We start from the raw sequence: 16,928 nt of genomic DNA, 5'->3' as shown, positions 1-16,928 counted from the left end.
AGTGCCCACCAGGAGTGATTCCTGAGCACAGAGACAAGAATGGAACCCTGACCTCCTCTGGGTGTGCTTCCTCCTCAAACCAAAACTAATAATAAAATGAAAGAAATCAAACAAATTCAAACAAAAAACCACGCTGTTGTGGGTCACAAAGTTAAAACTTATCTTATGGAACTCTAAACCCACATTCTTTCCCTTCACGTTGAGATTTGCTAACCACACATTTAGCAGAGAATAACAAGTAACGAAGATCATTAGGGTTTCCTAGAAGCATGCTAATTATGAAGTGCTGAATTGTGTTTCACAAGCTGAGTGATCTCTCATTTTTGGTCTCTCATTTCTCTCCTTTCTTCCAGGCCCAGAGCCACAAACCTGCCTTGCACAGCATTGAGTTTCCTCCCACGACACCATTGCCACCGATGCTACTGTCAACTTTGATAATACTCAATGGCAGCACTTTTCAGTTGGGGCCATATGACTTTCTGTGGGCCCTAGGATATCCTGATGGAGCCATAGGTGAAAACTGCATAAATGGGGTTAGGGGGACTGAGCATGAGACTAGGAAGTCAGCTGGTAGGAAAGAAATGGAGCTCAAAAAGAAACAAGGTGAGAAGGGAGTGGGGATGGGAAAATGGTTGAGGAAACATTGATCCAGAGCAATGGTCTTCAAATTTTGTTGTTCTGGCCAGTGCTGATCCACAAATGTAGGCAGGTTGAAAACCACTAATCTACCCCTTTGGTTATAACTGCCGATCCAGGACTTGTGTGGAAGTCAGGTATAAAATGGTTGAAGAACGTAGGTCTAGAGCCTTACCCTGCTTAGGAGACCAAAGAGGATTTAATAGCTTTGAGAGAGAATCATTGAAAAAATAAATATCCACTGGGAGATGTAGACAATGAAGTCAAAGGTCAAAGGTGCAGTGAACTGGAGAATGAAAAAGATCACTTCCGTCCTCTGAGATATAAATGGAGAGATGAGAAAATAAAGTCAAGACTAGACTCTGAGTGGTGATGCGTTCTTAAAAAGGAATCTCATGCAAAAGATAATAAACATGGAAAGCATTCCAAATGATCCTCCAGACACAGGATTGCGGGGCATCTGCCAGGAGTCATAAAAAAATAATCTGACACAGTAGATGAAGGGGTCTTCTGTAATCATGAGCTGCCAAAATATCCTTTCAAGTTCATGTTCTTGTGGAGGACCTGAAGCAGCAGCACCCAGATCCTCCTGTGATAAGAGACCTGCTGGCCCAGCTCCAGGAAGGCTGTGCCCAGCCTCAGGACAGGCCTCGGCTGCAACCAACCCTCTCTGGGTATCATGCCCTCCCAGAAGCCAACACCTAGTAGCTGAGTCACTGTGGAGTACAAAGACCTCAGCAGCTGCCTTTTCTCGGACATCAAAAGGCCATTCTATTCTAGCTCACCAGCTACCTGTGAACTCTGTCACACCTTGATGCCATCCTCTACCCTGCTGAGGCCAGGTATGGGTGCCAAGGACATGGCTTCATCAGTAACCTGTGCATGAAGAAGGATCCCAGAACCTGCTTGCTTCTGTGGGAACCAAGCCTTGCAACGGGACTTCTCTGAGCAAGGAACCAAGAACCAAACAGAAAAACTGGAATCCCCATTGCCATTCCCTCCCAGTCCACTTCAGAGTAAGACTAAGCAGCACAAAACTTTCAATCAGGGGCTGAGGTACCTACTGCGGCAGGCTTATTGATTCATGGAATTATTTCACAAACAGCCTCTCAGACTGCAGTACTCTTCAAAGGAGTCATGATAATTTATTCTACTCATAAAATTTCATGAGGTCAGGCAGTTTTTTCTTGACTATACACAGAATCTTTCAAATAAGGACTCATTAAACACCTGCCCAGGTGCTGTGCTAGGAGCAGGGAATGCAAAATACGAAAAAAAGTTCCAGCTCTCGCAAGGGCTCACAGGTGAGATAGAGTAAGATCAATGGAGTGAGATGCATAGGTCATGGTGGAGGCAAGAGCACAAACTTGGAGGTGAAGTGACAGCACAAGTTTTGCCTGCTGGTGCCCTGGGTTTGATCTCAGCATTGCATGGTCCACCTGGCACCTCTGGAGCAACCCCTGAGAATGGTGCTAAGAGTAGTCCCTGAGCACTGCCAGTTTGCCCCCCACCAAAAATGAAAGAAAGAAAGAAAGAAAGAAAGAAAGAAAGAAAGAAAGAAAGAAAGAAAGAAAGGAAGGAAGGAAGGAAGGAAGGAAGGAAGGAAGGAAGGAAGGAAGGAAGGAAGGAAGGAAGGAAGGAAGGAAGGAAGGAAGGAAGAGGGAGGGAGAGACAGAAAGAAAGAAAGAAAGAAAGAAAGAAAGAAAGAAAGAAAGAAAAGAAAGAAAGAAAGAAAGAAAGAAAGAAAGAAAGGAAGAGGAAACGAAGGAAGGAAGAAGGAGGAAGGAAGGAAGGAAGGAAGGAAGGAAGGAAGGAAGAAGGAAGGAAGGGAGGGGAGAAGGAAGGAAGGGAGAGGGAGGGAGAGACAGAAGAGAAAGAAAGAAAGAAAGAAAAGAAAGAAAGAAAGAAAGAAAGAAAAGAAAGAAAGAGAAGAAAGAAAGAGAAAGAAAGGAAGGAAGGAACGAAGGAAGGAAGGAAGGAAGGAAGGAAGGAAGGAAGGAAGGAAGGAAGGAAGGAAGGAAGGAAGGAAGGAAGGAAGGAAGGAAGGAAGGAAGGAAGGAAGGAAGGAAGGAGGAGGGAGGGAGAGACAGAGAAAGAAAGAGAAAGAAAGAAAGAAAGAAAGAAAGAAAGAAAGAAAGAAAGAAAGAAAGAAAGAAAGAAAGAAAGAAAGAAGAAGAAAGAAAAGAAAGAAAGAAAGAAAGAAAAGGAAGAAGAAAGCAATGTTTCATAGTTAAGATGGGGGAGTGATTAGCACTTCAAGATGGCAGAAAAAGAAGTGACTAGAACACATGGAAACTGCAGCCCTCATCACAGCAACCAACCCCCAATGCATTTGGAACCCAGGGGCCTGGGGTGGGGTTATGGAGGGGTCAGGCTATGTGAGCTCATCTCTTTCTAGTACTTACTTGCTCTGTTATGTAATCACTCTTGGTCTCAGTTTCCTCTTCTCTAAAATAGAAACTGAATTTGTCAGTTCAGGCTACTATAACAAATATAACAAAAATATGAAAGATTGGGTAACTCAACAACAGAATTAATTTTCTTACAGTCTTGAAATGGGCACATCCAAGATGAAGATGCTAGTTCATTTGTTTTCCTGGTAGAGATTTCTTTCTTGATTTCAGATAAGCCCCTGTGTCTTCATAAGGAGAGACAGAGGAGAGGGAGAGGGAGAGGGAGAAAGGGAGGGAAGAGAGGATGAGGGAAAGAAAGAGAAGAAAGGAGGAGAGAAGAGACATAGGGGAAGGGAGATAGAGGATGAGGAAGAGGATGAAAAGAAAGGGAGAGAAGAGAAAGAGAGGAGGGGGGGAAGAGAAGCGGGGAAAGGTGAGAGGGAGAAAGGACAAGGGAGAGAGCTCTCTGTGCTATCTCTCTATGCGTGCACTAATCCCATTAGGATCCCTCCATTTAGGACCTCATCTAAACCAAATCCTTCTCAGAGGCTCTCAATGGGAGTTAGGGCTTTAAAAGATGAATGTCCAGAGGGCACAATAGTCCTGCAAATAAGGCTTTTCTCATAGAATTGGAAGATTCAATGAGTTAGTGCATGTAGTGGGCCTAGACCAAAGCCTCTGCATGCAAGCAGAAGCAATTCTCCTTATGATCATTATCATGAAAGTTACAGAAACTAAGCAAAAACTAGGAAATGTCAAATGCATGCAGAGTATCCTTGCTGATGCAGTTCCTCTGGGCATACTGCCTCCTGGAAGGAAGAGAGAAAAAATGAGCTTCCTATTGGGTACTAAAAAAAGCATCTATTTTCATGCAAATATTGGTGTGGAGAAGCTCCTTTGCAATCAAGTCATACTAAGGTGAAAATCTCCAGTCTCTGTATTTTCTTCACATTCATACCTTTCTCTCCTTTCCCTTTTTCCTTTGTGATCAAATGCCTCACAATCTCAGAATCATGTCCACTTAGGGGATTACTCTTGTTAAAGAGTATTTAGCTCTTAATCCCATAGGCACAAGCAGGTTGAAATATAAGAGTCATAGAAAAAGAAGAATTTAGCAGGGTTAATCTAGAGGTGAGAGGTGAAAAGGGGTGAAATGGAATCCAGTATAAACCCATCTAAATGAGAACACCACTGAGGAAGAGAAGCAATGGTTAATTGACAACATCAATAGCTCTGGAGTCCTGTGAAAAAGAATAGTTTTTGTTTGGCTGCATAGGGCTTCAGTGTATTTTCTATTAGAGAGAGCACTTTGGATTAAGTTCTGCATTCAGGAAGTGTAGCATTGATGTTCTTAGTTAAGTAAACAAAAGGAGATTTCAGAATGCTTTAGGTTGCTAGAAAAGAGCCCTTCATTCTTTGTTGGCGTTTGTGAGTCTCTTTCCTCAGGTGGCTGCTGAACTGACTAGCAATTATTGACAAGATGCTTACTGCCATCTTTAGTGATTTCCAAGGGCTGGAGTGATAGCATAGCAGGTAGGGTATTTGCCTTGCACACGGCTGACCTGGGTTCGATTCTTCCATCCCTCTTGGAGATCCCGGCAAGCTACCGAAAGTATTCCGTCCGCACAGCAGAGCCTGGCAAGCTCTGTGGTATCAAATACCAGGTATCAAATACCTGTGGCATATTTGAAGTGCCAAAAACAGTAACAACAATTCTCACCATGGAGATGTTACTGGTGCCCGCTCGAGCAAATTGATGAGCAACAGGATGACAGTGATACAGTGACAGTGAAACTATAAATTGACAGTGCAAAACCTTAGATCCCATGAGTGATGCTTTTAGAATTTTTTCTAGTTATTTCCTGCTTGTTCCTCCTCGTTTAGTAAGAGAGTGACTGTTAATATGAGAATGAATAATATAAAAGTATTTCACACATTGCCAAAGGTGAACTGAAAACAGGTACCTCAGACATTAATGAGTACAGTCAATTAATAGCAACTTAATAAAAATGTAATTCACGTCATAAAATTCATCCTTTAAAAATGGGCAAGCTAGTGGATTTTGCTATATTGACAGTTGCACAACTATCACCATCAAGACAGAAATGAAACCCAGAAATGAACCCTGGTGCCCTCTGCACCCCCTCTCCCCGAGACCCTTCTCCAGGGCTTAGCAATTCACTTTCTGTCTCTGTGGGTTTGCCTATTTGGTGCATTTCATTATAAACACAATGATATAGTATGTGATCTTTGGGTTACCTATTTCTTTCCCTTGACATAATATTTTCAAGGTCTCATACATTCTTGATAGGGTCTAAATTGACTCACTATTTGGAGGGAAATGTGTAAATATCCATCAAAGTGCATATACTCTGATTTCATAATATTATGTCTAAGAATTAATCTCTTAGAATCCCATATACACTCACATAGAGATAAAGATCATTGCAGGGAGACATTTACTGCAGCCTTGAAAAAGATTGGAAAAAATCTTAAGTCTGTAGTTAGGGGATTTGATTGAACACATGATGGTCCAAACCGACAGTGGAGTGGGTGTTATTCACAGAATGACCTGGTTCTCTATGGAATTGTGTGGAAGGATCTCCAGAATCTCTTGACAAATGAATCTAAGCGTGCAGAACAAGAAAGAGAACAGTGAATAAAGTTTGATTCTATCTATATAAGAAAAAGTGGGAGAGGTGTGATATGTACATCCTTATGTATATATGTGCATATATTTGCACATATGTATCACATATACACATATGTGATGCATGCTCCAGGGAAAGGAAAAGAGGAGATTTATCTCTAGTTGGATGTCTAAACAAGGACCCTCAGTGGTTGAAGATGGGGGTTCTGGGGGCAAGGAAGAAAAAAAGGAACTTTTATTTTTCACTGGGTGCCTTTTGGCATTATTTGAATTTTACTTACCAAGTGCAGGTACAGCCTTAAAAACTAAAACGGAGGTGATGACAATACGTTGCTACATGGGCATTGAAGATCTAGGCACTAACAGAGTACCCACAGCCCCTGTGACACAGAACCATCACTGGTGGGACTCACACACCAAGAAGAGAGGCCCCATTTCAGTAACGCGTGAAGATCCCCTTTTGGAAGCACAATACTCTCTGATCTTATCTTCCCAAAGGCCTGTTGCCACCTGCACAACACTTTTACCTACCAATTAAGCGGAAAAAAGTGCTTTGATGTCAGATACTAGAAGGGTGGATTAGCCTTGCTTCTCCCTGATTCCCACCCTGCACGATCTGTCTCCGGAACACTCCTGATCTCATGTCTCTGGGGAGCAGTTCTGAGTTTGTATTTCCACCATTGAACTGAACCCTTCTTAATAGGCCTGTCAATCCCGGGCCTGTGATGCAGCCCATTATCTAAAGATCTTCTGACCTTCAACAGCTTGGCCACCTCCTGTCATGCTTCCCTACCTCTCCCACATTTTCAGAAATTTCTCTCCCCAAGTGGGAGAAAAGATGCAGTCTTTTCCTCTCAACACTGTTGCTTTCTGCAAAATCAGTCCTTTTTATGTTTGGTTCTTATCAGTTAATTTCCTCCAAGTAGACTAGCAGAAGGAGGAAAGTCAGTGATGAAGTGAAAGACAGACTATGTAACTTGTAGATCGAAAACGCTGTTTAATTGTGGAAGGTGTGACTAATATTTCCAGGTTGTTTATAATGACTTTATTTATTTATTGTTTTCTGCTCATCAGAAAGAGGAAATCCTATCTCTGTAGGCAATCTGATAAATAACGCTTCCCCCCACACACACACCAGCTCTGCAGAAGTCTCTCTGTTGCTATCTAGACTAAATATATCAATACACAGCATGTATTAAAATTCACCTGTATTTACATGACACCTTTTAAGATACGTCTCTAAATTGCCTCTGTAACCTCTAGCATCAAAGCCTGGTGAGAAGATATGCAGCGTTTTCCTTCCTGTTTGAGAAACACCCATTAAGAAGAGTTGTAATTAAAAGCAAATCATAATTTTTAAACCTTAAGGGAAGCTCTTGCAGTGTTGCTGCAAACATTTGGTTACTGGAATGTTAGCTAATGCCTACATACACTGCAATTAATAATGAAATGGCAAACTCCAGCAAGCTTAAAAGCAAAACCTGTGGTTAAAAACTCATCCTAGAAAGTAAATAGTTCATCCATATCCCTTTCCCCTGCACTGATACAGCCCTCTGTTTAAAAAAAAAAAATTAAATCACTGTGAGATACACGGTTGCAAAGTTGATCATGACTGCCATTCAGTCAATGTTCCAACACCCATCACACCAGTGCAATGTCCCATCACAATGTCCCCTGTTTTCCTCTTTCCACCCCACCCCCAGTCTGCCTCTCTAGGCAGGCACTTTTCTTCTCTTCTCTCTCTCTCTCTCTCTCTCTCTCTCTCTCTCTCTCTCTCTCTCTCTCTCTTGTTCTCTCTCCTTTTGGGCATTATGGGTTGCAATACAGGTACTGAAAGGTTATCCGGTAATCAGATATATCCCTTTACCTACTTTCAGCACTCAATTCTTGTCCAGAGATCTTTCCAACTCTCATTGTCATAAGTGTCCCTTCTCTATCTTAACTGCCCTCTCCCCCCATGCTTGTGGCATGCTTCCAGCCTTCTGCTTCTTCTGCTTTACCGATATGAGGAGCAGTGACTGGTCACATGCAGGACATTAGGAAGTTGGGTGATTCATTCCTGGAACAAGAAAGGCAGCTTCCAAGGCTAACATAACAGGCATGGCATAGCCCTGGGTGATCAACAGGGGTCCTTGTCCTGTGTCCTTGTCTTCCCCAGCAATGCATTGGCCTTGAAAAACAGAGAGGACAGAAGGGAAACCACTAAAGATAGTAGAATCAGGGGCATCATAAGATGAATATCCCTTTCAGAGATCCCACCACAAAATATCAAGGTCTCTTCTTTCCAACTGCCACTGTGTTCAAGAGCCGTTTTGCCTCTGACTATGCATCTTAGTTGCCCATAAGGAATGGGAGAGGTGTGGCCAGCAGAGGGAATAAAATACCAGATACTCGAAACTAGTGATTCTTCTTGTGCCTTGGAACCTGCATTCTAATATGTCACTGGAGGATTCTAAAGGACAACCAGGATTGGGAATTATAGCCCAAGATATCTCTCTTCCTTACTTGGATTCTAACAGAGACCTCCTAAACTCCATTAGTTTTTGCTATCAGAGGCTAATTTTTAATAAATGAAGGGCTGATTTGTTTCTTCTATGACCCATATCTGATGAAGCACAATGAAAAAAGATCGACAAAATAGGAAAAAAAAACTGATTTTAATTAAAAATAACATCTAATAGTCCGCTGTCTTTTCTCAAGTATTTTCTCCTGCATGCACACATAAAATATAACATAAATGAGATTCTGTTGCTATAGTTTTCCATAATATGCAACTGTCCTTTTACAAGATATTGTAGCTAAAAGCCCAGGTCAGGAAATTAAAAGCAATGTTTTTTCACTCCACCATGTTGCATCTGAGAATGTGACTGGACCTTTGTGTTTTTAACCAATGCTGTAATTTAGAGTAGATATTATAGACTAGGTTAGGGAGCAGGTTGTTGTTATGTTGGTTTTTAAATTTTATTTTTTGTCTTCATTTAGTTGTGTTTTACCAATAGAAAATAGCTTCTAATGATCCAATTGGAACAAAAATTTTGGGGGAATTGACTTATTTCCCTAGTCTGTATTTCTAAAAGTAAAATTGCTGAGTCAGTGTATCTATTCATTTTTATATTACAAATTATCCTTCTTAACCACACTTAATGTCACTATTGCTTCATAGTATTTCTCTAATCCTTCTCTAACATTAGGCATTATGACTCTTTTTGGGGATTTTTGGGTCACACCAGGCGATGCTCAGGGCTGACTCCTGGCTCTGCACTCAGGAATCACTCCTGGCGGTGCTCGTGGACCATATGGGATGCTGGGAATTGAACCCGGGTTGGCTGCGTGTAAGGCGAACGCCCTACCTGCTGTACTATTACTCCAGCCCCTAGGCATTATGATTTAAGAAGACTTTGTTTTATCTAGTAAGTGCAAAGGGAAACTACCTGCTTTGTTTTGATTATTTGTGTATTTGAACATATCTGATGTTTTATGAAACATTTGAGTTTCTTCTTTGGCCTATTTTATATGAGGTCTTCTTATTTATATTTATGCTTACTAGCCATATATGTGTGTATGTATCTCAAACTAATAATTTCTTCCTAATTCATCTTCTAATTTTTTTATTTAGGGAATATTGATTTACAAGAGTATATGGATTAAAGGTACAATTTCAGATATCTTCTAAATGTATGTTACCAAACCACAATTACCACCAAAGTACAATATACTCCTTTTGGAGGCCATCCCTTCTTTTTTCTCTGGCAATCTTAGTGATAAAGTCAGAAAATAAAGATTTGTTTTCATCAACCCACATCTGAGTGCAATACCCAATATTGCCTTTCTTCTGACTTATTCCACTTGGCATGACCCTCTCAAGTTCCAACCATATTGTATCAAAAGACAAGGTTTGCTTTTTCCTTATGACCTAGGATTACTCTTACTCTGTTGTGTGTGTATATATATATATATATATATATATATACCATTTTTTAATATATTCATCTGTCTTGGACACTTGGATTATTGCCAAACCTTGATTAGAGTAAATAGTGCAATAATAAAGGTAAGTGTGGATATATGTCACTGTCATCACTGCCATCCCACTGATCATCGATTTGCTCTAGCGGGTGCCAGTAATGTCTCCATTTGTCCTAGCCCTGAGATTTTAGCATCCTCTCTTTACTCGTTCTTCCCAGTATATGTGTATATAATTCTTATTCATTGGATAGATACCTAGGAGTAGAATCACTAAATAATACAGAAGCTCTATTTTTAACTTTTAAAAATAAATCTCCATACTTTTTTTTGTAGAAGCTGAACCAATTCACTTTCCCAAATACGGTGTACAGGAATTCCTTTTCCACACATACATTTTGTTATCTTTCTTATATAGGCCTTCTTACAAGTGTGAGGTGATAAGTTGTTGAGGTAATAAAAAATTGCTTTGATTTATTTCTCTTATAATAAGTGATAATGAGCATTTTCTCTATGCCATTGGGCCATCTATAATCTTATTTGGTGAAGTGTCTGTTCCACTTTTCTCCCCATTTTTTATATTTGTGAGTTCTAAAGAACATGCTTTTTTTTGTCTTTTTGGCAATGCTCAGGGGTTATTTGAGGTTCTACACTTCTGCACTCAGGAATTATTCCTGGCAGTGCTCAGGGGACCATATGAGATGCCGGGAATCCAACCTGTGTTGGCCACATGCAAGGCAAATGCCCTATGCGCTGAACTATTGCTCCAGCCCCTCTCCCCATTTTTTTGATGAGCTGTTTTATTGTTGAATTTGTGAGTTATTTATGCATCTTGAATCTTAGCCCTGTGTCATATATATTGTGTGCAAATATCTTTTTCGACTCAGTAGGATGCCTTAATTTTAATGATATCTTCTTTGATTGTGCAGATGCCTTTTTCTTGATATACTTATTGCTTTTGTTTCCTTTGCTATTGGATTTTAATCTTTAAGACATTATTGAAATCAATATCATGGAATTCTCCTCTGTTTGCTTTACTGTACCTTTTAATTCTATTTATTTATATATGACATTAAAAAATTAAGATACTGTGGTTAACAAAGTTGTTCATAATAGAGGTTTTTCAGGCATATAATATTCTAACACCAATGCCACCACCATCAATGTCCCTAGACTCCCTCCCACTTCCTCAAACTGCTTCCCTTGGCAGGCATAAAATAAATTTATTTCATATTATTTGTTCAATCTTTTTTTACTTTTTAAGTTTTTAACTTTTCTCATTCTAACTTCTAATCATAATTCAGTGTTGACACAACTTTCAATTTTTGCATATTTAAATCTATCAGTAGTTTTCTCTATAATCTTAACATTTTTATGCCACACATTGAAAGCTTTTCACCAAGACAAAATTAGGTAAATATCTACATATGCTTCTTTCTAGTACTTTTACGATTTTATTTTTATATAATTAAATCTTTGTGGCTAATTAACTCTGAAAGCACAAATTTGATCCATGCCACTCCCATCCTGAAACTATTCTCTGCCTCCCTTTTGCCTATAGGATTAAGTTCAAGTTCCATCATGCCTCTCACATTATCTGGTCACCTTCTAGCTTCTGTGCCCCTTTCATCTTTGCTCATAGATTTTTTCCCCTTGAATACTCTATAGGAATCCCCATTTTCCCTCTACAGTTAGCCTATTACTTCAAGCTTTCAGAGAACAGGAACCAAGACAGCTTTGATCATCTCAGCACCCAACACATCCTCTGAAAGAAGATAGACATTCATTAACTATTTGTTGAAAGAATGAATAAAACATTTCCTTCCCTGGAAAGCCCCTTCTATATCTGGGCAGAATCTGCTCTCCTAATGAGTTCCTCAGGCAGAATGCTAAATTAATATTAAGTGATTATATTCTATTGTATTATAAGGTATATTATAATATGATGTTATGAATCACTGGACATAAGTCCATAAATAAAGCTCAACTCTCTCATTGTTTTCTCCTCTCCAGGATGGGGCACACAGCAGGTTCTTACTGCATGCTGTTTAACTCAGATATGTGCATTCTGGTACACTTTCCCTCTTTTCCTGACTCGAAGCATCTGCCTTGCATGTAGCCACATACACCTTTGTATTTAGAAATAAGGCTGCTGATAGTTTCCTTAAAAAAAAAGAAAAGTGAAGATAACAAGTAGCTTATGATGTCTGAACCAGGTTAAAGTTGTGCTCATCAATTTTGGATCAAAGCAGTATTTGCAATAGAAAACAATGCTTGGAGACATGGCAAAGCCACAGAGTTAAGGCCCATGACACTGTGTCCTTGTCACTATCCTTCCACATTGTTAAAATCTGATCATCACAACTGACTCTAGAGCCTTTCCTCCAACCCAAAAGACTGAGCAAAGTCAAACAAAACAAGTCAGAAAAAAAAATTGGGGTGGGGGTGGAGAATAAGAGTAAGCTAAACAACTTACTTTTCCCCAAGAATGCTGTAGTCCATTCTGTCAAGAATTCCATCCAGGAATCGATGTTGCAACAAATAATGAGAATTGAATTGTACTCTTCTACTTGATTGTAACTGAGGAATTTGAAATGGTTATTCCTTGTCCTTCTATGTATCTTATATTTTATTAACTTTATTATATGCCTCTCTTTCATTATAAGTTACCACAAACCCCTTTAAACAATTAGAAGATTACCCATTATAAATTATTAATTATTATAAATAATAATTAAAGAACACTTTCCCCTGACTTAATTAGTTCCCTCCATCCAGAGGACTTCAATGCATGAACCCTATCTACTGAGGCTCTTACTCCCCCAAAATGCATTATAGGCCTTAGACAATGCTGTATTACAAATTGGTTCCACTTAATGACGGGACAGAATTAGAATTTTCTTTGAATGACATCCATGATGCTGATCACAGGCATTTAATTGACCTTGGAAACTCTCCTTCTCTACGTGGCGCCAAGCAAGGCTCAGTTTTCTTATCTGCAAAGCAACCACACTAGCAAGTCTATCTGATCCCTAACATTCTCTCCTAGCCCAGAGCTGTATCTAATCATCTTTTCTGGTGAGATATGAACAAAGAGACCACCCAGGCAGAAAGGGAGTGCCCTCACTCCTTGAGTTCGCCTCTGTAACCTGACCTTCTGTCAGTCAGGCTGGATGCAGATAAGGGATGGGACAGAGGAGTAAACCCCCAGTCCAGTCAAACTGAACACAGGCCTGCTAAGGGCACCTGTGTCATGCCATCCACATGATATTCACCAGGAATCACAGCTATATAGACACAGTCGGGAATCTGCTCACTGCAGAGATAGGGCATCCATTTATACACTCAGGAAGCTACTGGCAGCAGGTGAAGTTTTAACATCTACAAAAGAAAGCCTTTCACCCCACCTTTTACAAAACTAACCCTTCTTTGGGTTCAAATGATGAGATATGGGAGTTGAAGGCAGAAGTGGTTTAGATCTGGGAGCCTGTTCACTCTTGCTTTATCCCAGGGAGCTGTGGTTCCAGTTTGGACTCCACCAAAACCAGTTTTTTTAGTACGGATTCCTACTAGGATCTCACCTTCTACAAGGAAGTGATCATTGCAATAAAGAGAGGGGTTCAGCAGGGTGATACCATTTCACAGAAATCTTCAGTGCCACCCTTCCTCGAGAACCTCATACAATGACTAGAATGGGAAGGAATGGGAATGAAGATAGACGGTCAGCAGCTATACCACCTCCGTTACGCTGATGACATCGTTCTAATAACATCAAACATTAGCCAAGTTGCATGAATGCTGGCTGACTTCGACTGTGAGTGTGGAAAAGTTAGACTGCAGCTGAATCTCACCAAGACAATGTTCATGAGAAATGGACTAGTCCCTGATGTTCCATTTGCTCTCAATGGAGCGAACAACACTGAATGCAGCAATTATGTGTACCTGGGTTGAGAACTCAACATGATGAATGACTTGGCAACAGAACTGTGCAGGAGGAAGAGAGCATCATGGAACCCCTTCAAGAGAGTGGAAGAAGTTGTTAAGAGGATGAAGAACTTCCGGCGCTGGGCACATATTTTCAACTCCACTGTTCTTCCTGCACTAACATATGCCTCAGAGAGCTGGGCCTACAAAAACAGGATGAGAATACTATTTGGGTCTCCCAGAGAAATTGAAAGAGCTATGTTTGGAGTATCACATTTCACTCAAGTGAGAGAAGGAATCCGAAGTTCCGACCTCCGTCGATGATCAAGGATCAGGGACGCTGCCTCGTTTGCCAAGGTGTCGAAAATCAGATGGGCCAGACATGCAATGCCATTTGGAGACGACTGCTGGACTAGAGCCCTTACCAACTGGATTCCATGGGATATCAAAAGAATGTCTGGCCGCCCACCTATGAGATGGTTGGACTTCTTCGTCAAGATCCTGAACAAATGGTTTGAGGCGCTTCGTGTTCCTAGAGTGAGTAGACACCATTGGGATACACTAGCATGCAACAGGGACCAATGGAGATGTTACTGGTGCCTGTTAGAGCAAATCGATGAGCAACTGGACAACGGGTGATACTAGAATAGCAATGCTTGTTGGTATAGTTGGCATATGGAAGGAAGTCAGAGAGCAAAGGAAAGATAACATCCTTTCAAAAATATTATTATCTGAAAAATGGTTAGATTACACTCATAAAGCACCCGTCATAAATTTTGCCACATATTCTTTTAGCATCGAGGTGAGGTAGGCTTGAGAGTAAACTTGTGATCTGAAGATTCAAACTCTAACTGCAGGTGCAAGGGTGCTGGTTGGTTGTTTTTTCCTATATTATATTGGACCCAATTCTTACATTCTTCTTCCAAATGTGTGAAATTTTCATGGAATGGTGGAATCACATTGTTTACAAAACTGATATGCTGGGGTTTTTTTCCCCTAAGGAGGGGAATATTATTTTTAAAAGCAGGCCTATTAATGGATCTGACTCAACTCTGAGAATTTGGATCATCTTGTAAATTCAGAGTGTTGACTACAATAACCTAGTAATACTGAACTAGGTCTTAAACCATGAATTTATGAACTTTAATGCAGGACTTGTCTCCATGGCTAATCACACTAAGAATGCTAAGGAGGCTAGTATTAAGCCTCGCACTAATGAAAAGGATGGTTTGTATAAGAGGTTGCTAATTAGTTGATAAGCCATTATAGAGAACATTTGCTCACAGTTTGGGAGATTAATGTCCACTCATGCTTGTCACTTTCTACCCCTAGAGCTGTCCTTTTCAAAAGGCGTAGATGATATAGACCACAGAGGTGTAGGAAGTGCTACTAAAAACCCAAACATTTTCTTTGATTTAATTTTAATTAAACTAAATAGAATATATGTACTTAGTGATTGTTGTATAAGACCATTTCTGGCTGGAAAGATAACAAGCACAGTGGAAAAGGTACTTGCTTTGCATGTGGCTAATTCAGATTCGATCTCCAGCAAGCATCACTTATGGTCCCCTGAGCACCACCAAGGGATGATCCTTGAGCACACAGCCAGGAATAAGCCCAAGCACTGCCAAGTGTGGCCCAAACCCCATCTCCCCTACAAAAAGGACACTTCCTTTTCAATCTCTGCAATCCTATAAAATCTGCAACTAATCCTTGATAATAACACTGTATCACTGTCATCCCATTGTTCATCTATTTGCTCGAGCGGGCACCAGTAACATCTCCATTGTGAGACTTGTTGTTACTGTTTTTGGCATATCAAATACACACAGGTAGCTTGCCAGGTTCTGCCGTTCGGGTGAGAGATACTTTTGGTAGCTTGCCTGGCTTTTCGAGAGGGGTGGAGGAATCGAACCCAGGTTGGCCGCGTGCAACGCAAACGCCCTACTCGCTGTGTTATCGCTCCAGCCCCCTTGATAATATAAAATACAATAAATCTATTGTGATAATAAAGAATAATAAAATACAAAAAATGATAAATATCATAGGTCAATATTTCCAGCACAAATTTTTATCAGATTTCCTCTTTCAAGCAATGAGTACATGGACTGAAGTGAGGGCACAAAGGGATAGAACTGTACATGAGGCCCTGAGTTTGATCCCTGGCACTGCAAATCAGTAGAGTGTCAGTGGCCCCCTACATTGCTGGGCCTCCACAGCGCCATGTTACCTACCAAGCATTGAAGAATCAGGCTGAGACGGCTGAACCATGGATGGCCCTTGAGGTCTCCAAATCCTGTTTCCATTTTTTAATAAAGCAATCATTAAATCTCCCAGTATCTCCATTAGCTTTCCATTTATTCTTCAAGGACATTAAAATGCCGCTGGAGGGCTGGAGAGATAGCTCGATGGGATGAATGCATGTGAGAGGTCCAGGATCTGTGTCTAGAGTAACAAGGAACCCTGAGTACTGCTGAAAGTGATCCGGGAGCACAAAGTTCAGAGTAGCCCCTGAGCACTTCCAGACATGGCAAATGAACAGAACAGGGAAAAAAATATTTATGTTGATGAGAGAAGTAGGCTTAGGAGAAAATCTTTTCTGCAAATACCTACCATTTTCAGATGTCAGGCTTCTTCCACAGACTGGCTTTCAGATCAAGGTATCCAAAAGCAGCTGCACAAATTGTAACGTCACTTATTTCCATTCGAGAAATACTGCCACAAAATCTCATTATCTTGAATGATGCCAAAGAATTCTTTACACGTTGACTTTTGCCTGGCTTGGTCCTTCCTTTTGGCAGAACAGCAAATGCCCTGAGCCGACTTCCCTTTGGTCACTTGCACTATCTCTGAGTGACTCACGGTTTTGGACACTCTGCTGCTGACTACTTTTTAGAGCAGAAAATGGGACTGGAGTAAGCCTGGGTGGGAGATGGGAGGAACACCTAATCTGGGCCCAGTTTGCGACTTTTCATTTCAGTAGTTTAAAAAGCAATTAGGGAGATGAATGAGGATCCTGACTAGATAGAATTCAATCCCCCCTTTTAATGGATTCAAAGCATGAGGAAAAATAAGGGTAATCCATCATCACATTACTGCCAGCTTCTGAGTAGTCTGTATTGCAGAGTGCATTCGTTTCCTTCACCAGAGGGACCAGATCTCTGTGTGCTGATTTGGGTGTCAAGAAATAAAATAAATTTAAAAAAAGATGAAAGAAGAGAATTGGAAGGAGTCACTCAGCTCCATGCAGAAAATGTGTATTGTGTCTTCCAGGAGTCGTTTCTTCTGAGTCCAGACACCTGTCATTGGGCTCTGTGGCAGTGGGTGGCCCTATTTGTAAGATTTCCAGTTTATCTGACCCT

This window comes from Sorex araneus, chromosome 1 (assembly GCF_027595985.1).
Source record: "Sorex araneus isolate mSorAra2 chromosome 1, mSorAra2.pri, whole genome shotgun sequence".
Taxonomy (NCBI): domain Eukaryota; kingdom Metazoa; phylum Chordata; class Mammalia; order Eulipotyphla; family Soricidae; genus Sorex; species Sorex araneus.
Note: the sequence above shows the minus strand (reverse complement) of the source record.